Genomic DNA, 25752 nt, shown 5'->3' with positions numbered 1-25752 from the left:
CTGCAAAATTCCTAAGAGAAAGAAATTCAGGGGCCCCTTCTAACACTACTGCACAAGTTCCTGACACTTTCCCGTAGATGATACTGCACTTGTTGAGCAGATTCAAATTTAGGGGTTGATCGATATCTTGGATGGGTGACAATATGTTCTTCTGTTACAGAAAATAATTAAATTTTAAAGTTTAATGTAACCAGCAAAAACAATTCCTACTGCTTGTTCCCAGTGCATGTACAGCACAACTGGTACCTCTGAGACTATTAATTGGACAATCCAACTTTAAGCAGGTTATATTCTACATTAGGTCCCAGAAAAAACAGGCTAATTGGGAAACTGTCTCTCCTAATGAATTGGTGTGGCCCTTGAGATTAGGCAGAGTGGTAGAACCAACTGTTCTGGATTTAAATGTCTGGGGTCTGAGTATTCTCAGTGTAGGGCTCTTCAGTTTCAGAATTCTCTTTGCACAGTTTTCTGCCAGAGTCTGCTGGTGTCTTACTATGCTGCTTTGTGCAAGATCTCTCTTTTCTCAAACAAGTTTGAAAAAATAGATGCATAGGAAAAGCATGGATATTAAACTTTGCAAGTACATCAAATCATGTGACAGATATCACATTTTACACTTATAAAAATTAAAACAAGTCCAATATTTATGTGGAAAAAGAGTATCCTAAAATAATCAAACTCCCAGAAACATTTTGTTATGAGTTATTTAACCATATTATGCTTTAGTTAAACCTCACTGAAACCATTGGGTATGAATGTGCCCTGCCATTTATGCTAGCTGTTAGAAAGCTGAGGAACCTCACCTAAAACAAGGTAGCCCAGAACGTAGCACCTTGTGGGTGTGTTGTTTGACTAGGGTATGTGTGCCCATGTGTGTACACAAGCCACAAAGAGAGAAAGGACAACCTGAAGTAGCATAGACTGAAAAAGTCAGAGGGACAGCCTGAACACGCACAATGTATGATCCTGGAAGAATGTAGAGAAAGGGATTCTGAGTCTGGTGTTGACTAAAGAGGCTTGGAACTATAAAAAAAGTAGTGATAGCTTGATTCTGGTTCCTCCTGCATTCGAAGAAGCAGGACTTTGTACATTCCTTGTAAATTAACAAGGCTGTCAAAGAAAATACGAGATGCCATCATCAATTTCTGCTTCTAACTGGAATACCCTCAGAGTCCCAAATTTTGGCTAGCTACTTGGGTCGAAAAACAGTAATAATATAAATGGAATAGAGTGAATATGATGTTGATATTGAAAGCATTCATTTGGCAAAACAAGCAGTGCATTCCTTTTCTGAAGGCATTCAATGGAATTGAAAGGAAACTCATTTACAACTGGTCAAAAGAAATGTTTGTGAACCACGGTTCATGATTAAGCTGTGGAATTCATTGCCACAAGATATGAATCAAAGAAATTAGTATTGCTTTAAAAAAGACTGGACATACATAGAGATAATGTGAACATTTCTATTTACATTAGGTAGATATAATTCTATATATGGCAGAAATAAGCATTTTGCCTCAGACCAAATTTCCCTTGTAGGCAGGTTGTTCCAAAACAGACTGGTGGTTCCTTGTACTCTCCTCTGAAGCAATTATCCAAGAAAGAATACTGGATGAGATGGATGGAGTAGTCTCATCTGGTGGGTCAATTATGCTGCTAAAATTGCTTTTAAGGTTTCCTTTCAAGTTTTACAGATTGTTTTAAAGTTTCCTTTATCTTCATCAGACTTAACAATCCAACAGCCTCTTTGTATCATTCATGTATCTGATACCGAAACATAAATTCATTTTATAGGATTAAGAACTTGATTCACATCTTGTGAGCTGTGGTAGAAATAAAACTGTGATACATCAACAATAAAGTATTCTGAATATTCAGGATCTCTTCTGTAGCAGTTCACTTTGGGCCTGAACCAATACCTATTGAAGTCAATTTTTAGTTGACTGCAGTACCATTATACTGGTCCCTTTATTAGGCAAGGATTATCAGAATATATTTCTTATTGTGAAGTAAAGCTTTGAGCTGGAGGTGCAAAGCTTGACTCATAGAGCTAGTGCTGCTAAAATTAGTAGTCTTGTTAAAATAAGAAAGGATTCAGATGTGACTATCCACATGAAATAAGGATTTTTTAAAAAAATATTATCCACATACTAAAGGTTTTCAGATCGGGCTTGTTGTCTGCATCAGATTTAGATAAATCAATTAGATTAAATCTAAATTATATATACAATAGATACCTAATAGCTAATTACTATGTATGATAGTTTGACAGTAAGAAACATCCTAGCTGGTCTGTATTTTAAACTCTTGCAATTTACAAAAGTTCACTGTGTTGTTTGCTTAAAATGTACAGAGTTAACTATTAAAAAGGTAATCAGTATGGATCTTTCTTTGAGATGATATCTTGAATAAATATATGTACCAGAACAACTAAAAGGCTCCATCTGCTGGTTTTCAGGTACACAGCAAAAATGAAGAATTCATTATTAATTTCCAGACAGGTAATCTCACAGTTTTCTCCATCAGTATTAATGTCAAACAGCAGCATCACTAAAGAGGTGAATAAAAAAAGTACACCAATCCTGACAGTCTATTCAACTGGCATGGTATGGCATTGCTTGCTTCTTCTTCTTTTTTTTTTTTTTTAATCAGCAGCGATTTTACTACTAATGAAGAAACTATATCTTAATTTAACCGTGTTCCATGGGCTGAACTATTACAGAAAATCTCCAATAAACCAAAGTTATGTGGTCTTCTTGGCCAAAGTTATGGAGGTGGCTGCACAGCAATCTGATCCAATCCAACAAAAAGTCAACATGGTACACAATGCCAGAATTAAAATTGGCACCCCCTCCTGGCTGGGACTAGGCAAGATATTAGAGCTTTAATGTTACACCAATCACAACTGCAGCATGATATCTAATATATCTTCTATCTGGGGACTATATCCTGCTCTGAAAGAATAGCTTTCGTAGCAATGGCTCCTTTAACAATCTGCACTCATCAGCCAGCAAATAACCTCAGCTCCCACTCTCACAATTTAGGAAACCAGTGCATCTCTTGATGTAAGTTTCCAGGTCTTACATGTTACCCTTGAGAAAAGGGCAGATCTAGGAGACTGCAGATGATTAAAATCTGTATTATGTGGCAACAGATAACAGGGAAACAGCCCCCCTAAATAGAAAGCAATTGCTAAAGTGGCAGAGTCCCAGAAATTCATGTAGTTACTGCAGGCTAGCAAATATCAGTCTCCATCGAGGGCAAGTTTGCCTTAGTTTCTAAACAGATTGCAAGGAAGCTGCCCTTATAATTACTAGTTTCAGTTATAATCCTATAATAAGCTTGAATTTTAATATTTTCATAACTGCAACCAAATTTGTGGTCTTTTTTCTCATTCTACTTTGAAGAGAAAGTTGCATAAACTTAAGTTCAAAATACTTTAAAAAAACTGTATAAAGAAAAAAGCTTTGCTTTACTATATGTCAGGTTTTTTCCAAGTGTACTTTTAAACAAATAAAATTGATATAAAATACATATTAATATTTAGAAATTGTTTTGGTATTAAACAATATTTTAATTGCATATTTAACTATATCAATATATAATTTATTAGTATAAATTATGTTCCATGAATATTTTACCCCAGTATGTACTAGAATAAATAATACACAAGGAAACCATCAAGGGCAATTTGTAAATAATAAGATTCTTCCACTCTTATATTGAGAAGTCTGACTGAAATCACAGAGAATCTGGCCATAAATACATAAAAGTAGATGCCTTTCAACTCTACACATTCTTCTTTTATACGCATATTTTGACCCACCTTGATTAAAATCTGAGATCAAATTTAAGACAAAGGACTAGATATTTTAAGAGACCATGGTAAAACAATTTTACTCCATTATTGTGCCTCAGATAAGCAATTGTGCATGACCCCAATATTACATTATCACAGTAATGCTAGTCATGAAATGTCAGTACATGTGTTTAGCTAGCCATGTGTTTCCTGCATGCCATATACTATATTGTATACACATACGGACACACATAGATAGATAGATAGATAGATAGATAGATAGATAGATAGATAGATAGATAGATAGATAGATAGATAGATGCAGGGACTCTTAAAGATTTCTAGCAAGAAGTTGAGATGAAGATCAGTGATCTGTATAGATATAATACCCTGATAATTACAGGGGGACAAATTCTGTGTTCATCTGCACATTGGCTCTTGTTGAATTCTGCTGAGTCATGTGGGTGCATTAGATGGCAAAATTTGGCCAATAGTCATTCGTACTGTATTATTATGGAATATGTGTATAATTATTTCTGGCTTCCAAAGTGAAGTGCAGGTCACATGGTAATTACGGTTGAAGCCACTAAGTGCAATTATGGGAGACGCAGTCACAAGTCAGAAAAAAAAGGAAAAGAAGAATTATGGAAGGTAGAACAGACAAATAATAATAGCAAACACAGATTGAAAAGACAGATAAATACCATGCGTAGCTCACATTTCAAAGTTAGAGTAATTAAATGATTTGTATAACTACTTTAAAATATTACAAGAAAGGTTATATACAGGTCTTAAATATGACACACTACTTTCTTTAGCCACAGTGAGTAACTTACTTCCCCCAAAATGGGCCAATTTAGCTCCCAAGTTAACAAGTTCTAATGGTAAAGTAAAAAACTTACTAAGCAAGCTCCTTCTATTTTCTCCTTAATAAACATCTCTCCCAAGTCTCTTCCAGCAGCCACATCATAACCAGGGAAGTCCCAACCATTTTGTTACTTTAGGATAACTTCACTGTATGTAATTTCCCATCTGTCGTGAGCTGGAGTGGTCTCCCTCTGGACTTGAGCGCAAGGGACCACTACCTTCCCCCGGTGGGTGGAGCCAGAGCCGTCCCACCCCTCTGCCTTGCCCAAACTGCCAGAGCCTTAGACTGTTAATTGCTATCAGCTCCAACCAGAACACTGTGGGCTAAAGACTGTTTATGCTGTGCCCCTCCAAGAGGGCCAGAGTCTTGATTGGCAGCAGCTAGAGCTGGGACACTCTGGGCTAAAAACTGCTAAGTGCTCTGCCATGCCTGAGAGGGCTAGAGTACCAGACTGTCAATAGTGGTTTGCCTCTGTTAGGAGGCTACAGAGCTATAGACTGCTTATTGCTCAGCCCTGCCAGCGGGACCCAAGCCTGAGTGCTGTGACCAGACACAGTGAGGCAGAGTGGCATCCCTCCCCACTTGAGAGCAAGGGACCACTACACCATCCTATGCTATTCCACATTCTGACACGTTTCTACACTTTCCTTAGACCTGCATCTACATCATTACTTTCTCGCTCTCTCTTTCCCCTTCTCTCTCCCCTCCATCCTCCCAAATCTGTGATCTAGATTCTGAGCACGGCAGCAGAAGGTACAGCTGAGAAGGAGATTCTGCTACCTCTGGGGGCAGGTATAGTCCCTGGCTGCTCTAATTTATAGCAGACTCCACACACACTGCTCTGCAGCCAAGAATAGCCATGGCACGGAACCCTATGGCTACTCTACTTTCTCTGGCATGGCTTCTTTTGGGAAAAAATAGTATGTGATCATATAATTAAACAGTGTTCTTATGCTTTATAATGCAAGGGAAGAATTTAAGATTGCACAGGGATATTTGAAGTGCGGAGATGCTTGTTGGGGGGACTTCACAAAGCCCCAGAAAGACCATGCAGGGGATAAGTTTGTACTTTCTACTACCTACTCCAGAACTCCTCACCAGTACCAGTGGCCTCCCTCAGGGGAAGAAACAGCAGCAAGTGGGAAGAGCAGCAGGACAACTTTTGCTCCAAACACTCATTCACTAAAGCAATACAGCCAAAACAGGGCCTTCCATTTCTCCTTTCTCTACCAGACTCGGAGGAAGTGTCACAGCTTCCTAACTAGTGTGACCAGAGGTCCTGATTTTATACAGACAGTCCCACTATTTGGGACTTTGTCTTATATAGGTGCCTATTACCCCCCCGCCCTGTCCCGATTTTTCACACTTGCTATCTGGTCACCCTACTCCTGACATCATATTCACTCTGCTCCAAAACTTTGACTCTGGACATTCTCCACATATCCTCTCTTGCCATTCGTAGCTGGTCAAAAAAACATGACAAAATCTTTTACCAAAATTCTCAAAAATAAAAGTAAATTAGTCCAACCTTTATCCTTGACTCTCCCTACAACTACAACCCTTTCAATGGCCAGGTTCACTTGCCCAGGCCATTATGCTTCTCATCCTTCTCCCCTGTTTCTTTTTCCTTTTCACTTATCTCCCCATCTCATGGCAGAGTGACTTATGTCTTAGGTTCCAGGAACAAATGGAACAACAACGGATTAAAACAGAGCAGTGTTTTCCTTCCTTGCTTTCTGGCATTTGTGATGTCTATTTGAGAAGCCTGTAGGCCTGCACATTGGATTTATCAGGATTTTATGGAGGTAATTTTGCAGCACTGGTTGTTTTTTAGACAGTCATAGACTATTTATCCTCCCTTGGAATCTTTCAAACAAGGAATTCCCATGCCCAAATCTGATTCCCATCTCATGTAAACAACTAGTCCTCTTTCTCCTTTATCCCAGTCCTGCCTCTGTTGATTTTTTGATGTTACTTTACAGAATATGATGCATATACCACAATAAGGCATGGAGGGAGAACATAACCTCAAGGTAAACATGAGGAGAGAACATATCCCCAGCTTTGTTCTCTCTTCATGTTTACCTTGCATTTATGTGCCATAGAAGTAGTATTCTCATCTTGCAGATGGGTAAGCCAAGGCACAGAAGTAAATCCCTCTCTCCTTCACTCCAACTGCAAGAACATCCTTTCTCACCCACATTAAAGCCAAACATTAAACTCACAATTTATACAGAGGCCTAGCCTATATGAGAATTTATTGCCTGGATAACATGGGTCTTTTACACTTCGTTTTATTTCTTAAAATTACTGTTTTGCATAAGAATATTATTTCTCTGCCTCACAGGAGTTATTGTAGGGTTTAACTGATTAGTGTTTGTAAAGGGCTTTGAGATCATCCAGTGGCAGGTGCCATAGAAGTGCAATGTAGTATTGTGTGGATTCACATGCCTCCTTTTGTACCTGCAGAACTGAAACCCCAGAATTTGAATGCTTTAAACTAGTGAAAGGAGCAACAATGTGTAACATGAGGGGAATAGTACCTACCTAGCTGCCAATGTTATCTAATCCAACAGCTATTTTCTTCATCATAATTTTTTCAGACTGTAAGAATATAAGAACGGCTATACTGGGTCAGACCAAAGGTCCATCTAGTCCAGTATCTTGTCTGACAGTGACTAATGTCAGGTTCCCCAGAAGAAATTAACAGGTAATAATCAAGGTGATCCATCCGCTGTTGACTATTCCCAGTTTCTGGCAAACAGAGGCTAGGGACACCATCCCTGCCCATCCTGGCTAATAGCTCTTGATGGACCTATCCTCCATGAACTTATCTAGCTCTTTCTTGAACCCTGTTGCAGTGCTGACCTTCACAACATCCTCTGGCAAGGAGTTCCACAGGTTGACTGTGCGTTGTGTGAAAAAAATACTTCCTTTTGTTTGTTTTAAACCCGCTGCCTATTAATTTAGTTTGGTGACACCTAGTTCTTGTGTTATGAAAATGAGTAAACAACACTTCCTTATTTACTTTCTCCAACCAGTCATGATTTTATAGACTGCTATCATATTCCCCCTTAATCGTCTCTTTTCCTAGTTGAAAAAGTCCAAGTCTTATTAATCTCTCCTCATACCCCTAATAATTTTTGTTGCCCTTTTCTGAACCTTTTCCAGTTCCAATATATCTTTTTTTAGGGATGGGGCAACCACATCTGCGCGCAGTATTCAAGATGTGGGCGTACCATGGATGTATATAGCATCACTATGATATTTTCAGTCTTATTATCTATCTCTTTCTTAATGATGCTCAACATTCTGATCGCTTTTTTGACTGCCAATGCACATTGAGTGGATGTTTTCAGAGAACTATCCACAATGACTCCAAGATCTCGAGTGGTAACAGCTAATATAGACCCCATCATTTTATCTGTATAGTTTGGATGATGTTTTCCAGTGTGCATCACTTTGCATTTATCAACATTGAATTTCATCTGCCATTTTGTTGCCCAGTCACCCAGTTTTGAGAGATGCTTTTGTAGCTCGTCACAGTCTGCCTGGGACTTAACTATCTTGAGTAGCTTTGTATCATCTGCAAATTTTGCCACTATTTACCCCCTCCATTCTGAAAACCAACCATTTATTCCTACCCTTTGTTTCTTATCTTTTAACCAGTTACCCATCCATGGGAGGACCTTCACTTTTATCCCATGACAGGTTACCTGTCAGGGAGAATCTTGTTCAGATCTCTCAAAAGTCCATTCACTCCACTCCAGAAGAGTTCTGCAAGTTCTGCAGTCTACCACATGGTTATGACTTTTGTGGATCTGGAAAACTCGCAGGCTGCCAGATCTACATTCTCCCAGCAGATCAGATTTCAACAATCATGTAGTGTGTGACTGGTTAGCTTTAAGTCACATGGTATTGTTTTGTTTCCTGACTGGGGGAATAAAACTTTTAAGATGAAAATAATGAACATACAAATAAGGGATACTTTTGCTCACACGCAAGTCTTGTCTACATGCACATACTGGTATTCATACAAACAGCAATTCCCAAACATGCATGCACAGAAAAGCCTGTTCACAGAAAATAAAGCGCTGAAACAAACAGTCATTCACTATTTCAATAAATATTTGAAAAAGCTGCTTTTCAGCATTCATCCAGCTCTACTGAAGTGTTGGACCAGCAGTGGTCTCTTATTTGTTTGGGAAATTCCATAGTGGAGACAGTCAGGGTACATAAGCTCAATTTTTTAAAAAATAAGTTACCTTTAAAATCCAGCCTACCCCAGCTCATTCTTAACATTTAGTGTACTGCGCCTTTACATTCTAGCTACAGGATGAAGAAACCCACTGCTGGAGCAGCAGCAGCAGTAAGGACAAATTTTGCCTGATACTGAACAAAGGGATTTGGAACATACCTGTCGAAGTGGAAGATTGAAAATCCTGAGTTTTGTCTCTCAGCATGAATGAGAGTTCAAGACCCCTCTGACCCCCAGGATGGACAGAGTACTTCCTCTATTCCTGTATGAGGTCAGTCACTTTATCCTTTTTTGTTTTAAATCCCACGGGTAAAAGTCTTAGCTTTTGTAAAGAGGAAAATATTTTATTGTCCAGAAAAAGCCTGTAAATTAAAATGCAGCTTTTAATAGCTGTCTTATCCTGTGACATTGGGCAGAGTTAGCAGAAGTTCATATAGTGATTTAACAGGCAAGTTCACCTATCCCTGCCTCAAAAGAGCAAGGGGGGGGGACACATATGCTTCTCCAGCACTGCTTAAAAATCAGTCTTCCCTCATGCAGAAAAGGTTAAGAAGCCTAAAAGATCAAGGGTTGCACTCCTTGACATACCATCCCTGATGTCCTGGGAGTTCTGTTATAGGAGCAGTCAGCAGAGTAGAGCTATTTCCTGATTTTGTTGCTATGCAACCTCCATGGCTTCCCATGAGCTCAAATTCTGCTCTCCGATACAGAAGGCATATACAGAGGGAGAAAGTGTCTTTTTGGTTTTGTTGCAGATAGTTGTTTTTTCCCTCCTCCCTTCATCAGAGAAATTGCTTGGAAGAACCCACGCTAGTTAATAGTGCACAAAAGTTTCAATTCTAAACTACCATTTTCACACACAGGACCTTAAAGTTTTTGAACTAAAATTATTCTGCCCCAGAAAATAAACATGTTTGGTTTAGAATTTAGGAGTTCCTGTCCTGCAGCTAGCACTGGGTGGAACAATTTTCCTGTCCTGCAAAAGTTGAAGACTTCAAATCACCTTCAATGCACCTGTGGGCTAGTGCAAGCACCCCCATTTGGTCAGACAGGGTATTATGCAGTTTGCTTGGATTCGCAGGCTGGTCAATCTGCCCTTCTGTTCTGAGTGTTTATACCAGGGATCGGCAACCTTTGGCACACAGCTCGTCGGGGATGGCAAACTGCAGCCAGTGGGAGCTGCGATCAGCCAAACCTGCAGACGCTGCAGGTTTAACAAACCGTCCTGGCCACCAGCAGATTTCCCTGATGGGCTGTGTGCCAAATGTTGCTGATCCCTGGTCTATAGTCATATTCTGGAGACAACAGCATTAAATTCTGTTCCACTAGGATGTACAGGTTTCTCCTTATGTTTGGCAGGAGTTATCTGGTCCTTGTTCTCAAAGGCTCTGATGCCCCCTTTGGCTCTTAAGTCTCTGTTAAGGGGCAGGTAGATGAACCCACGCCCACCCGCTCCACTGGGTTACAGCTCAGGGCAGACAGAATGAATCCTCAACAGTTCTGCTGTACCCTGAGGTCCTTCCTACCTCCCTTAGTTCTGCAGGATTCAGCAATCTGAGGCTGTGGTCATCCCTCCTTTGGGTTGTTTTCATTCTGGGGCAGCTTGCTGACAGGACCTTCATTCTCTAGCCTGCTTGTTCCTCAACTTTATTATTCTCTCAGTTCTTTTGAAGCTGCCAATCAGCATTGGTCAGCAGTTCCTGCATTAATCCTAGGTTGCCAGGCCCTCATGGGGTCTGTATATCCCAAGACAACATATTACACATCAGGACAAAACCAAGACCTTTTGGAATTCTTTGTAAAGAAGAGAACAAGAGAGCAGCCAAATGGTTGGGGCTCTCTGCGGGAATGTGAGAGACCCAGGTTTCTGTTCTCACTTTGACTGATTCAAAGTAGGGACTTGAACCTGAATCTCTTATATTCGCAGTGAATAGCCGAACCAACAGACTGTTAGACTTCCTGGGGACAGTCTCTCTCTAAATTCCATTCTAAAGATGAAAAGGAGGACTTGTGGCACCTTAGAGACTAACAAATTTATTTGAGCATAAGCTTTCGTGAGCTACAGCTCACTTCATCGGATGCTGTAGCTCATGAAAGCTTATGCTCAAATAAATTTGTTAGTCTCTAAAGTGCCACAAGTACTCCTTTTCTTTTTGCGGATACAGACTAACATGGCTGCTACTCTGAAACCATCCTAAAGATGAGTAACTTTCCCGAATGTGTCACTGAAACTGTTACATTCCTGCAAAAAGTTTCAGTTTCAATTATTTGGCTTTTTTTCTGATGAAAGAACCCCACCAACTCTACCAGCTGTTCTATGCTCAGTTCATGCTGCATTAATTGTTTACACAAACAGTTCTAGCAGTGAGTTCACCACGGTAAGGAAATTTGCAGCATCTCTGGGATACCTAACCAATCTACACTTCCAGTTATAGAACCAGAACTCTCCTTCGATATTCTGCATCACCCCAAACTATCTCCCAACTGAATTCTGTGACATGTCATCAAAATCTTGTCATATTACCTCTCAGTGTACTCATACAAAGTAATTGTTTGTGACCAAGTTGGGCCCAGACATACTTATAATATTAACAACCCTATCTGTGTTTAAAATACAATACTTTATGCTTTGATGGATGGTGTCATTAAATAAAAGAATGGGAGGAGGTATTGTTTCATATTCTCTGTGTATATATAAAGTCTGCTGCAGTTTCCACGGTATGCATCCGATGAAGTGAGCTGTAGCTCACGAAAGCTTATGCTCAAATAAATTGGTTAGTCTCTAAGGTGCCACAAGTACTCCTTTTCTTTTTGCGAATACAGACTAACACGGCTGTTACTCTGAAAGCTGTCATTAAATAGAAACCCCAATCTTACCATATCCTAATTAGACAAATATCACCTAAAAATTGGGGGGGGGGGGGAAGAGAAGAGTGTCCAACTGTGGTTCATTGGCAATAACTGCTTAAGAACAACCCCCTCCCTCCCTTAGACATATATTAGATATGTAGCAACTTCTGTTAAAACTATAATGGGAATTTCGACAAAAGGAGAAATGTGCCATACAGCTCATAAACACTGTGTTACTCCAATTATGTACTGTCCCAAGGTATTGGTTAGCCTGGGACTCAGACCCAGAAGTCACCAGCTCATTCTATGGTCTCAGTGTCTTTACCTCATTATCACACTCTGTGAAAAGGGTATACAATGAAATACATCATAGGAGGTTTGTGCTTGTGATACTAGATACAGGTTCATAAGGGCTTATTAAGGTGCTTAAATGAAAGATGGGTAAATATCATCCTGTATTGACAGAAGAACAAAGTTCTGACTCCGTTCGTATAATATTAACAGAACAAACGGGAGTTTCTGAGGAAATTAACTATGATGCATCCAAGCTGATTGCAGGATATTCTCTACACACATTTGCCAAGATTTTAAGCCAGTGAGTTCCTAAAGTTAGGAACATAACTTAATATTCAGGCGCCCAATTTAGCAGTCTAACTTTCAGATATGCTGAATATCCAACAGCTCCCACAGAGGGGAGAGAGAGGAAAATTGAGATATATAAAGTCTACCTGAAAATTCAGTGGGAGCTGCTGAATACTCAAATGCTTTTGGAAAAAAAATCACACTATTCATTTAGATAGCTAAATATGGACTTGGAGCCTAATTTTTAAAAACCTTGGCTATCTTTTCTAAATGTATTGATTTGAAACAGAGAATTAATAAGATATTTCTCCAGCATTCAGTGGCTGAATTTCTAAACTCAGATTAAATAAAATAAAGAAGAATGACCTAATATTTGTAGTTGTACAGTTCACAGTTTCTTTGCAGATACTGTATCATTCTGAGTACCATTTTGCTATATGTTTTATAATGGGTTAGTGAATTAACCTGACACTCAGGTTAATTCATTCTACTCAGTCTCATATATCTTCCCTAAGCCATTTAGTTTCTGCGGTGACATAGGATGTTTGAAAAGAAGGTTTTACAGAACATTAATTTTTTAAATTTATTTTCAACACCTGATTTCTCATTGAGAAAGATTTTCAGTGTGTTTTACCCTAAAGTATGCATAGCTCTCAGCCCACATAATGTTAATAAGTTAATTTATTTCATGCACAATGACTGCATAATACATGAAAATTGGCCACGTACACACAGCTGTATTTTCAAATGCTAGTGAGGGGAAACTGAGCCCACCCTATACAACAGGTTCCAATCTATGAATCACAGGCCATTATTCTCTGCTGTGTAGTAGTAATTTCAAACCCTTAGATTTGGTCCCCTAGGGTGATGCACTTAAATCCATGTTTTGTTATGCATCTAACTACAAAGAGCCTATTTTGGATGCAGTGCAAAACACATGGATATAGGTGCATCACTCTAGGCACCCACATATCAACTTTTTCCCTTTGACACGAAATATGCCACCTATTGAAAGTTCTGAACTACACTGAAGTGCAATGACATGGAAATAACAAGGTTTAAGCATGCAAGGAATTACTGTTTTCTAACCTGAACCCTCAGTCTTGGCTGTTCCTGAATTGTTGCTTCAACTAACATGCAGAACATACAGAATGTTTTTTTTTTCAGTTCTACATATATCTACAAGAACTCTTGCTGTTGCTTTATTTTTCTTCATCCCATCAACTGAAGAGAAACAGACTGGGTTTAGAGACAACAGTGTTTTGGGGGAAGTCGTTCTTAAAGTGGACATTAATCCCACAAACCATGTAACTGTGCCTCATAATAGCAAAAAATAGTAAATAACCTTTATACCCCACTTCCACTTCACAGTTTTGGTTGTTGGTGGAGAAGCTGGAGAAAAAAAAATGCAGGGATAGCTGTAGCTGAAACATTTTGGTTAGGTTTTCCCTCTCATTTTCAGATGGAGCTTGAATCCTAACTGTTCGCCTATGAGAGGGTCAAAGACATTAAGGCTTCAGATATATTGAACACATGTGAAATAGTGATAAACTGAGACACCGGGGTTATATTTTTGTATTATCACTTGAAAAGTGAGTCCGTTTCATGGGACTGAATGCAAAGATCCCACTGTGTAATAAAACAAGTCTGCTAATAGGGATTTCCCGATTAGGCCTCTAGGGATAAAATAAAGTAAAATTATAATTAAAAAAGCCCTCCACTTCCTGAAATGCTATCACTTTATGACAATTAGAAGACAGATACAAGCTCTATACATTTGATAGCTGCTGGCCTCTTAAGCCTAGGACTTGGGAGACCTGGGTTCAAGTCTCTGCTTTGCCACACACTGTGCATCACCTTGAGCAAATCTCTCTCTGTCTAAGTTCCCAATCTGTAAAAAAAAATGGAAATAGCAGTATTTTCCTAACTGAGAGAGTTGTTTTGAGAATAAGTGCATGAAGAGGACCACAAAAATATGTAAGATGACAGATATTTTCTCTCAGGGTCCTCCACTGGCCCCAGTGTAGGAAAGGCCTGGCCCTCTTTGAAGCCACCTGTGTGTAGTACTCTAATGCTGTGATAATGACCACCCACACTAATTGGAATCCCCTTATGTCCTTTTCCTGAAATGAGAGGAAGCTGCACAACCACAGCAGAAGAAATTGCATGGGAACAAGCTCTCGTGCATTCTTTTTTTATTTCTTCCTGCTTTGGCCTGGTTTGAAGTAATATCAGAAAAACCTTTCCCATATTATTTTGGCAGATGTCAGAAAATGTAGGTATGTGGGGTGGGGGAAAGAAAAAAAAAGTCAGCTAATTTTGTCCAGCTGATTCTTTCCCCAATAACAGGCTAGTGATAAGGGTAAAGGAAATATGAAGTGAGTGGCCTTTTGAGGCTAACCCAGCATGGAAATTGCAGCCTGTCAAGTTACCTGAGCCATCGTGTACTGGTTTGTAAACAATTACTAACACCTGAACTTGGAAATACATTGAAGTCAATGGTATCACACACATATTTACACTTAAGCACATGTATGAGTATTTGCAGGAGCGGGAGCCTAATTTGGATCTACTTACCTATAGCTGTATGTAGACAAGAGGTTAAACACAAGATTATTAATAAATAGTCCAGGGATGGAATGTTGCTAAATTAATGAGGAAAATCCCAAACAAAGGAAATATATGATGATAATCAGCTGAGCATGGAGTCAGAACATCTGTCCTAAGACTTCAGAAAATAAGACATTGATGGACTCAGACTTTTCCATTCTTAGTTCCTGTATTTCTTTAAAAACTATTTTTGTCTATTATATTTCTGAACCTGTGTGATTTTAAGTTATGTTCAGTACTAAAGAGCATTAGTTAGCAGAGAAAAGCATAACAAAAAACAATGTCTGGAAGATAAAGCAATTATAAATAAGGCACAAATGTTTAAGCTGTTGCAGTGATTAACCACTGGAAAAAGCTACCAAGAGAAATGGTGGATTCTCCATCTCTTCATCTCTTCAAATCAAGACTTGTTTCCTTTCTGGAAGATATCTTTAGCCAAACAAGTTATTAATTTTAATCCAGAGGTCACTGGGTGACATTCTATGGCCTGTATTATGTAGAAGGTCAGACTAGATAATCTAATGGTTTCGTCTGGGCCTTAAACTCTGAAAGTTTTGACAAGGTTAAATTAGAATTCCTACATGATCCAGAAATACTAGTTTTTAAAAGAAGGATTGAGTATTTTCTATTGTAATGTAGATTCTGTGTTTAATAGAAATTCTCTAAACAAATATTCAAAGTCGATGATGGATATTTTTGTTCCAACTTTAAGGACATCTATGTTAAGACTTAAAAATAAAAAGACAGAAAAATTCAGATGCATACTGTGGTATTTAGAGCTTCCAGTTCTTCTGAGGAAGAGAGGTGAGACTTCACTAAGCATATTCTGCCATCTGTTTGGGATTCCATAAATTAAAGATGTCTGGGTATTCTTAAAATTCCAATCATGCAGACTTGGCTATCTTTCTTCTGTTCTGCATCTCTCCTCAGCTTCTTGGTGTAGGGAGAGAGACATGGAGATGTGGAGCAGATATTATTTTTGGCTTGCTGTAGTCTTAAAAAAGATGCTTACCATTGATTTCTGGTGAAGACATCAGCATTTTCGTAGCAGGATTTTTTCCTCTATTTAAATCAGAAATTCTCCCGATGATCTATTCTCTCTTTATGTGCAGATAACATCTGCAGACATCAACAGGAATTATGCATACCCAAGAAGAGAACTGATAACTATATAAACAGTAATTAAATCAGTCACATGAACTATTTTTGGTTTTCATGGTCAAAAGCTGACTTTCCAGAGCTTAAAAAGAGTTTTAAAAACAATTTTTACTATTGATTTAAAAAAAACCAAAACAGGAAATTTAGGTATCACCTACCTAGGTTCTCCAGGAAAACTACAGTAACAGCCCTAGAAGGATCATAGAATCATAGAATCATAGAATATCAGGGTTGGAAGGGACCCCAGAAGGTCATCTAGTCCAACCCCCTGCTCAAAGCAGGATCAATTCCCAGTTAAATCATCCCAGCCAGGGCTTTGTCAAGCCTGACCTTAAAAACCTCTAAGGAAGGAGATTCTACCACCTCCCTAGGTAACACATTCCAGTGTTTCACCACCCTCTTCGTGAAAAAGTTTTTCCTAATATCCAATCTAAACCTCCCCCACTGCAACTTGAGACCATTACTCCTCGTTCTGTCATCTGCTACCATTGAGAACAGTCTAGAGCCATCCTCTTTGGAACCCCCTTTCAGGTAGTTGAAAGCAGCTATCAAATCCCCCCTCATTCTTCTCTTCTGCAGGCTAAACAATCCCAGCTCCCTCAGCCTCTCCTCATAACTCATGTGTTCCAGTCCCCTAATCATTTTTGTTGCCCTTCGCTGGACTCTCTCCAATTTATCCACATCCTTCTTGAAGTGTGGGGCCCAAAACTGGACACAGTACTCCAGATGAGGCCTCACCAATGTCGAATAGAGGGGAACGATCACTTCCCTCGATCTGCTCGCTATGCCCCTACTTATACATCCCAAAATGCCATTGGCCTTCTTGGCAACAAGATGATGATGACATTAGTTACCAAGTGTCCAGATCTATAGCATCTGTGCTATTCTTCAGCTTTTAAACAGCCCCTAGGAGAAATCCCATCAGTGTTCCAGACTCCAAAGGATCCCATTTTTCCTTATGGGTAGGCCACAGGGCCTCAATATCCCCAAGACTGAGCGTCTGGGCGCTAGCACCCGTGTTTCATATCGTGAGTTCTGCTTAGTGAATTCAACTGAGGTAGACTCCTTTTTCAGAGACCTTCACCCTCTTCAGGGATCAATGCACCTCAGCAAGCATCTGCAGTGACACCATGCAACCTTTTCAAACCACAGTAGGACTTATTAGTCTACCAGAATACAGCATGAGAATGCCTTAGGTTAACACAGAGAAGCATATAGTTCATTTTGGCGAAGGCAGTGCAATCAGCCAGCCAAGCTGCTATGGAATCCATTCTGGCTTTGTGTCATCAGTACAAGTAAGAGCTCTGTCTCTTCAAAGGCCACCTCTTATTTTAGCCACCTGACACCTTTCAGATCATTGTCCTCCTGAAGAGTTCACGTGTTCCACCTGATAGTTTCCTGCTTTTAGGTATCAGTTGCTCAATTCTCAGGGCTCTTATGGTCTTTCTAGCTCCTCCATTGATATAGGTTGGTTTCAGCCAGTCCTTAACAGCCCATTAATACCACCTCGGGTACTTAAATGACACAGATACCTCATGTCTCCGGTTCTGCCCCAGGAGCACTCACTGGGTAAAAAACCCTAGTCAAGTCAGCCACTGCCAAATATTTCATTCATAATAATATTACAGAATATTCCCATTTTGTCACACCATGGAATTGAAACCTAAACAAACAACTAAGAGGGATTTTTCATTAGAGTGGGGGTTGAGGAAAGCTTCCATTGTAGTTCTCTCATGCTATGTATAGACTTCCAGAAAAGATGGGGGAGAAGGATTTTTGTTGTTGATTTGTGTTTGGCAGTGGTGGGGGGGGGAGGGGGAAGACTTCCAGGCCTTTGCCATATATCATAAAGAAGCACAGAAACTGAACATAATGTTTTTTCTTTCCAAGTCACCTTTAAAATATAATACAATGTTTTCATAGCAACCAGTCATCAGAATACTTTATCTTGTTAAACCTTACTTGATAGAATACCCATATTTTTCTGTTAGTGGAGGAAACATAATATCTGAAACAGACATTCTGATTTCCTAACACTTCTTTTCTTGCACTTAGAGGCAGAATTTTGTGACTGATTATTGAAACTTTCACTAACTTGAAAGTACATGCTGCATTTCACATTTGGATTTGGATTCAGATTTGGAGAGTGCTAAGACTGGCATGCTTGGAAAGGCAAGCCAAGCAGAAATAATACATCAACAATGTGTGAATTAGAACATTACAGCAGAAGTGCAAGACAGACAAGGTTTTTAGAGCACCACCAAGAAAATTTTGACAATATCATAATGAAGGTGTCAAATGGAGGTCTAAAGAAAACAAACATTGAAATAACTACTGGAAATCTAAGAAGACAACTCAGTACAGTTTAGAAAAGCCGACTGGGAGACGCTCACTAAAGAGTTATATTATAATCTTGGACAATAATAATAATAATTGTGGGTCTTTCTCACTCTTGTGTCTGTTTTTTAAATTGGCTAAATTTCAAAACAACAATTTTTTGAAATGTTGTGTTAATTGTCTTTGACTGAAATTGTTTGAATTTGAACTGAATTCACAAATTAGTTTCAGAGTCCTGAAAATCATATTTTGGTGCAAAATAACTGTTCACCAAAGAATTTTGGTTGAGCTCTATTTAGGAATAACCTGGGTGTTTTTGAAAATTTTGCCCATTATTTTGTGGGTTGTCGGACTATATATGTAAAATATAAACTATCAGCAGCTACCCAACATGTGGTACCATCATAGTTTTATTGGAGCATACGCACATATAAATACACAATAGACTAACACCAGAATAACATCTTGAAATTTAATGACTAGATGGCTTCTACAGTCTTACACACTGGAAGTAGAGAGAGGTATTATTATTACTTTTATTTCTTATAGAACTTTTTATCCATAGATCTGAAAGCACTTCACAGTCTTTATTGTAGTTATCCTCACAACTCCCAGGGAGGTAGGGAAGTATTATTATCCTCATCTTTACACATCAGGAACTGAGGCACAGAGAGGCTAAGGAACTCACCTCAAGTCACAAAACTTGTGGCAGAGCTGGAGATTCAACCTCAGTCTTCCAAGTTCTATGCCTAGTGTCCTGAACCATAGGGATATCTTTGCTATATTTTTTTTCCCACCTCCGCACATGCAGACTACCTCAACATAATGCTTCAGTATACCCTTGACTATTTGGAAGTTCTCAGGGACATTAAATGTTTGGATAACTGAGGTTTCAGGGAATCAAAGGAATTCTCAGTGGAATCAAGATGGCTTGCATGAACAACTCAGAGAAGAGCTTTATATATCTGACATCATAGTGGAATTGTGTGCAGATAGGTTTGAGGGAAGCATTCCATATGAGGCAGGTGTACATTTATAGAATGACATTCATGTGAAGGGCTGATCACTAGGAGTTATTTTCCCAGCTGGTCATATTGTTTTGGACCATAAATTTCCAGGGTTGTGTCATAAGGCCAGCTGCCTTCATCAATACCATTCACAGCTGAATTTTCCTCCACAATGGCAATATGGACTGAGACCATCCACCCACGCCCCTTGAACCAGCTGCTTCCCTTAACAGTTCCTGAAGAGTTTTGGGACTTAGGATAACCATAGGTAGATTGAAAGAGAAACTCTGTCATGAATTGCAAGAGGGCTTTAGACTGCTCTACCCTAATATCAGTGTGGTGTCTGTCAATGATATACGCCTGTCTCTTTAAAGAGTTCAAGGCAAGCTCTTATGATGGGAAGATCATACTTTCAACAGGAGACTGGTCCAAAAAACCCAGGCCTTAGAGATCAGGGGACCATCCGTTTCTTATTTATATCTGGTCTCTTCATTTGTGGGCTCTAGAAAAATGTTGACATATTAAAGTAGTTCTAAGTTACTCATGACGTTGTTCAAACCTGGACAGAAACAAGTACCACTGAAAATATTATGAAAAACAAGACAGTTGAGTTAAAGCCTCAGTAGAGTTATCAAGACACCACCCCAGCAGGACATTCAGGAGACAGAACCTTCAGCATCATCCAGAGCTCTCTGGATGCAAATCCACTGTGCCACATTGGAGAGTGCAGCATGGGCTCTCCTCTAAGCCCAGTCAGCTCTTCTGGGTGGTACAGTGGGGTATGGGGTACTGAGTGTGACAAAGTCAGGCTGGACAGATGTAAGAGAGTGGTGGGAGGCAGGTATATTAGCCCTAGAATGATAAAGGCCTTTTTCACTATAAGCTGAAAAGGGGTGACTTCAGCTTAACTAGGGACACGTGAGTCCAATTAAGGGCTGCCAGGGACCTTTAAAAACTCCTTCTGTGGCAAGAGAGAGGGAGGAGAGACAAGCTGCTGCAGGGGTAGTGGCATCAGGGATAAAAGCTGCTCCAGGGTAGATGGCTTCTGTCCTCCCTACAAGGGAAGTTACATAACAGCCTGCCAGTTTAGGAGAAGGACTGGCACCCCAGGGCAAATAACAAGGCCATACACCCTCAGAGTGAGGTAGGGAAAGGTATTCCCCTTTATTTTGGGTTAGAACTGTTTTTTGTTTGTTTGGCAGAGGGGCACTCCTGAGGCCTGCCCCTGGGCCTGCCTGGAAAATATTGGGAAATAACCCCTCAGGTCAGAGACACCATCCAGAGTGGTGCTGATTTACTCCAGGCCCTGACCACCAGTGGGGGGAAGTGCTGAGCATACCAAGATGGAGGAGGAGTCTTGCCATATGGATACAGGTCATGGCCCTACTTCTTTCTCACTCCCTTTGGGGTGACTGGCCAAGAAGCACTCCTTGTACTCAGTGAAGTACAAGTATTGCAATTGTGCCCAGCTCATGGAAAGAGAAGAGTCTCCTTGTGTAGTCTCCCCTGTATGTAGGTTGGACAAAATCTTGTTCTCTATTGGACTTTTAGGATGGTTGGGGTAGGGGTGGGAAAGAGAGACTCCTCCATGATTCAGTTGGTATAAAATACAATTATCTAGTCAAGTACTTCAGAAAGCTTGTCTAGGCCATAAGTTTAGGTTGCTAAGTGATGTATGACTAACTTGAAAGTTTTAAATAATAAAACAGTTATTTTCTGATCCCAGCCTACAGGCTGTCTGTTTTTCAGTGACCTGCTCCATCACATGAGTTAAGTTCGTTTTTAGTGTTCTTATAAACCCAAAGAAATAATACCACAGAAGCATGTCCTGAGTACAGTAATAAAAAAATGGTGTGTGTCTGTGATCTAGCTCCCCTCTCCTCTTCATAGAAAACACATTTCTTTGTCTCCCGCCTTAAGCCACCCCCATTTGTAGATGAGGGAAGAGGTTATACATCATATCACATCACTTTTGGAAACCAGACTAGAATTATGAAACCTGAAACCTGTTTGAAAATGGTTGGGAAGTCAGCTTATGTTTTAACAATGCCACTTCCTGTTCCATTCATATATCTACCTTTAAGCAATGTGCTTTTCAAGCACCCACTTCCAATACTATATGTATAGTTGTCAGTCTTCTATCCATTCTTACTTTTCTGAGTCTGGACACGTTGTGTAATGTAGGCAAGCCATAGTACACAATTGCCCAAAACTAGTAGTACAGTTTATTCAAAGATACACACTAGTAAATATAAATAGTGTAGTCTCAAATTTAGCACAAGACTGCAAGGTCCTGATTCTTCTCTCCTACTTGTGTACTTCAGGAGTAACTCCATTGAAGTGAATGGCTAGTGGAAACTTGATGCAAGTGAGAGAACAATCAGTTCCTCGTTCTTGTGTTGAGATAAAACTATTATGTGTTGGGTTACACCTCCCTGAAAACGGAAAGCATAACCACCAGCTGTCTGTCACTTAAGATAGTTGTAAGAAGCACCTTTATAGAAGGAGGGAGATGAAAAAATAGGGGCCTCCAACCAAACACACGCATGTTACAATGCATGTACCAAAACAAAGGTACAAGTGAGACCACTCAGGAATTTGAACTTGGTCAGTAAAGGTGATTCACTCAGTTTTGTTTGAAGGGAGAGAAAGAGAGAGACAGGCCAGAGAAGCAGAAAGAGAAAGCCAAGAAGAATGATACCAAATTGGCAAAGGTTGCAAGCAGGACTAGATTTCAAAATGATCTTTATAAAACTTGTAAAATTGTACTGAATTTCATCCTATTGAAATCAGACAAGACAAGTGCAAATTACTGTGCTTAAAAAGGAAAACTCAAATGCAGAAATTCAAAATGGTGAATAACTGGCTAGGCAATAGTACTGCAGAAAAGGGCCTGGGGGTAACAACGGACCACAAAATTGAATATGAGTCAGTATGATGCTATTGCAAAAAAGACAAATGCCATTCTGGGATATTTTGTATGTAAAGAGTGTTGTATGTAAGACACAGGTAATTGTTCTGATGTATTTGGCAGTGGTGAGACTTCAGCTGGAGTATTGTGTTCAATTCTGAGTGACACAATTTAGAGAAAACTGGAGGGAGTCCAGAGGACATCAACAAAAATGGTAAGGTTTAGAAAACTTCACATGAGGAACAGTTTAAAAAAGTGGGCATGTTTAGTTATGAGAAAAGAAGAATGAGGGGGAACCTGACAACAGTCTTCAAATATGTTGAGAGCTGTTATAAAAAGGACTGATCAGTTCTCCATGTCCACTGAAGCTAGGAGAAGTAGTAAAGGACTTAATATGCAGCATGAGATTTAGATTAGATATTAGGAAAAACTTTAGAACTATAAAGATAGTAAAGATCTGGAATAGGCTTCCAAGGGGGGTTGTGGAATCCCCATCATTGCAGGTTTTTAACAAGATGTTGGACAAACACCCATCAGGGGTGGTCTAGGTTTACTTGATCCTGCGTCAGCACAGGGGATTGGACTTGATGACTCCTCAACATCACTGCCAGCCCTACATTTTTATGATTAAGCACTAGAACAATGGGATGTTGTTGAATCTCTGTCATTGGAGGTTTTAAAAAACAGGTTAGACACCTTTCAGGGATTGACTAGTTATAGATAGTCCTGCTGCAGCACAGGGGATGGACTAAATGAACTTGTGAGGTCCCTTCTAGCGCTGTGTTTCTATGAAAGTCCTTGCTCTATCACCAGTTTCTCCTCTTAACTTGAACAACCTGCAAAACTCCCAATATTTTGTGTAACTGCGTAGGTCAAGAAAGGCAAGACTATCAGAGTAACTTGCCTGAACTTACTACAAGTGCTCAAATTCAAAGTAGTACTAGGGGCACAAAAGTCTCTTTGCAAAAATAAAACATCTGATGCACAATTTGCTTTGTTAAAAAGGTACATAGGAAATGGACAGTAAGGATAGGTAGCTCCTCTTTTTAAAGATTTACTGTACATGCTCTGCTGAAAATCATTGGAATGTCCATATCTGCATGGTTGTCTATTAACCACACTAAGTGTCATCTCTAAGTCTAGACAAGAATGGGTTAAATTAAATCAGTACTCCTCAGCTGAATGCAAAACATCACAGTATGTACTATCTAATTTTTAAGTGCATTTAGTGTTCTGGAAAGGTTAAATATTGAAACAGTAAGTAAAGAAGCCCTCTTTTTATCCATAGAACAAAAAACATCTCAGGCAGCCATATTTCTTTCCCACTGACTTGCCTTATTCTTCAATTGGACTAAAGGCTCCTAGGGCTCGGTGAAAAGTTTCCATGAAGGTTGTTTTTGAACAGAATGAATTTTTTTGCACACTAAAAGAATAGTCTACTGTCCATGGAAAACAGACATTTCTTTGAAAAACTAGACACCTGAAAATATTTTGATTTGGAAATGTCACTGAGGTGCCTAATTGGAGTTGTAATTCCAACTTCCTCATGTCCCCATTCTCCTCTATGGACTAGGGTCCCCAGATCGACTACTTCTCCCATGATGCACTGCAGCCATAATGCTCCTGTAATGCACCACAATGGCTCAACAAGAGATGACGTCATGTGGCATCATGGGAGATGTAGTCCAGCAAGGGAGCCCAGATTGTGAAGATGAATGAGGATATGAGATTTAACACCCTCCCTCTCCATGACATGAGGTGCCACAATGCCATTTCCAATTCTAAATTTTTCGGCTATATTCAAAAGTTTTCAGCTTTTGATTTTTTGACAAATCAATCTTCTGCGGAATGTTGATGTCAACATTTTTTTTAAGTTTTCATTTTCTGTGTGAGGATGAGGGAAACAACAAAGATACCAATTAGAAATCCCAATCAACTCCCTGCCCAGTTGGTCCTTCACATCTCTGCTAGGACTGCCAAAAAGAGAGACTGTAACTGCAACATTTAATGGTGGTTTTTCTGACATCAGCAGCTGCCCATTAGAAATTAGTCTGAAAATCTGTGGCCAGTGTGTGAAATAAGGTGACAGGCAGGATAGTAAGAGGATCTAGCCTGAGATTTGACTGCATTATGTAAAGAGTAAAGTCTCTTTATTCTATATTCATCCCCAATTAATTTAATCTTTTAAATTCAGTACCCACTCAGACCAACAGGCCAATTTTCTTACTAATCAACTCCGATTTTTTTTCTTCCAATTGTGACTTTTGGGAGAGGAACACATGTTTCTTTGTAATAGTCAGGGAATAAAGTCCTCAACTCACTTTGGCACCCCACAACCACATGCTGGATTACTCTACAAATCCCAGTCCCCTACCTGGGTGTTTTACTTTATACTTAACTCAGGATAAACAAATGTGAGCCAAAACCTGAATTACTAGGTTTCCCTGAAAAGTCTCTCATCTCACCTTAGCCCCTTCTCTTGCCCAAGACACTTTCCGCATTTTCTCCACCAGAGTTGAAGCTAATGAGACCCACCTGATGTAGCTTGCAGAGAAGACAGCAGAATAGTCCTGCATCTATCTCTATGCAGGGTCCTAGAAACTGACATCCAACCACACTGTCTTGCCACATTGAGGAGAGAAGGGCCAATGTACAATCACATTGTGTGTTACATTCCATTTTCTTACTATTATACCCCTGTCTGAAAACAATTCTGAGAGAACTAACTGATAGTGTATAAAACCAATGCATGATTGACATGGAATTATAGTATTAGAGTAGCATATACGAGTGTAACTGACATGTGTTTTTGTGGTCAGACACTACGTTTTTTTAAAAAAAAATTCTGTACCAGTGAAATGTCAGTACATCTCTTCCTTCCTGTATAACAACTCTAAGCCTACCAGATGACAACTTCACATAAAGAACCGATCTTCTAGACTATAATACCACACTTCATGGGGTGGGACAGGGGAAAAGATTATGAAGGGTGAATAAATGCTTATTCACATGCTACTTCACCTCAAAGGAAAACAGGACCTTGTAGAGCAGCAAAGGCATTAAAGTAGGAAAAGTTCCTCATGCTGCTACCATTATTGCTGAGTTGCAGAAATATACCTCTCTTCACATTACCTCTGTCCAGGTGCAATACAGGGAATGGAAAATACTTGTTTGCAGACCAGTACAAATAATTTCACCTTATCATTGAAAGAGAATATGAGAAAATGTTCAGATTATTTCTTATTGGGATGCATGCACATAAATAGAAATGTCTTTACTGAGGAAAAAGCAAGAAATTACCTTGAGGAACTAAGCGCAGCAACATTACACTTTAATCTTTGTCAGATTAATTACCATACTTCCTGTGCCCAT

General features: G+C 39.5%; 1 protein-coding gene across 2 annotated transcripts in view; it reads right to left on the bottom strand.

The window, feature by feature from the left end:
- The window catches only part of CSMD3 (CUB and Sushi multiple domains 3), a 1215628-nt gene that overhangs the window by 1125927 nt on the left and 63949 nt on the right, over window positions 1–25752 (bottom strand). The window lies entirely within an intron of this gene.

Source organism: Lepidochelys kempii, chromosome 2 (genome assembly GCF_965140285.1).
Source record: "Lepidochelys kempii isolate rLepKem1 chromosome 2, rLepKem1.hap1, whole genome shotgun sequence".
Classification (NCBI taxonomy): Eukaryota; Metazoa; Chordata; order Testudines; family Cheloniidae; genus Lepidochelys; species Lepidochelys kempii.
Note: the sequence above shows the minus strand (reverse complement) of the source record. Positions and strands in the feature narration are given on the sequence as shown.